Genomic DNA, 607 nt, shown 5'->3' with positions numbered 1-607 from the left:
AAACCGAATACAAGAACATACACTGTATTATAGTGTATAATTTCTTTAATTTTTCGTTGGATTTTTGGGACATTTAATTACTTTTCAAATGACAACTACAAAATTTATAAAAATATGTAAGTACTTTTGAGTTAAGCATAAACAAAATATTATTCCTGCTTTTTATCAGCAATTTGTTTCATGCACAGGATGTCCGGTTTTTTACACAAGCATTAGGGGCTGAAACCCAACAAAACAAAAAAATATAGAAGGAATTGGCCAACCCTTTCAAAAGATAATATTTAAAATTAACATTTTCTTTTGATATCGTTTCATTCTGTTTTTTAAGACTTTGGGATAATGATTCAAAAACACTTCATAATTGTCCTCTTTCTTCTATTTCAAAACCATTCAGTCCTTCCCAAATTTGAACATGTTAGCATCATGCAGTTGCGAATTTTTTGTGATAATTATTTGAAGAGAGTGTATGTTCTAAAAAAACTGTGTTTTTCTCATTGTAGAGCATAACTATGCAAACAATAAAGTTGCGAAATGTCGTCAAAAGATGTATTATTACAAAGTAATTATTGACTGATCCTCAAAACCCACCAAAATAAATGTATACATA

At 28.5% G+C, this 607-nt stretch overlaps 1 protein-coding gene across 1 annotated transcript in view; it reads right to left on the bottom strand.

Annotated features, from left to right (window-relative positions):
• Positions 1–607, bottom strand: part of LOC106679913 (very low-density lipoprotein receptor) — a gene marked incomplete in the record, with an annotated part of 66,885 nt that overhangs the window by 10,180 nt on the left and 56,098 nt on the right.

This window comes from Halyomorpha halys, unplaced genomic scaffold (assembly GCF_000696795.3).
Source record: "Halyomorpha halys isolate HHAL.00 unplaced genomic scaffold, Hhal_1.1 Scaffold231.1, whole genome shotgun sequence".
NCBI lineage: Eukaryota > Metazoa > Arthropoda > Insecta > Hemiptera > Pentatomidae > Halyomorpha > Halyomorpha halys.
Note: the sequence above shows the minus strand (reverse complement) of the source record. Positions and strands in the feature narration are given on the sequence as shown.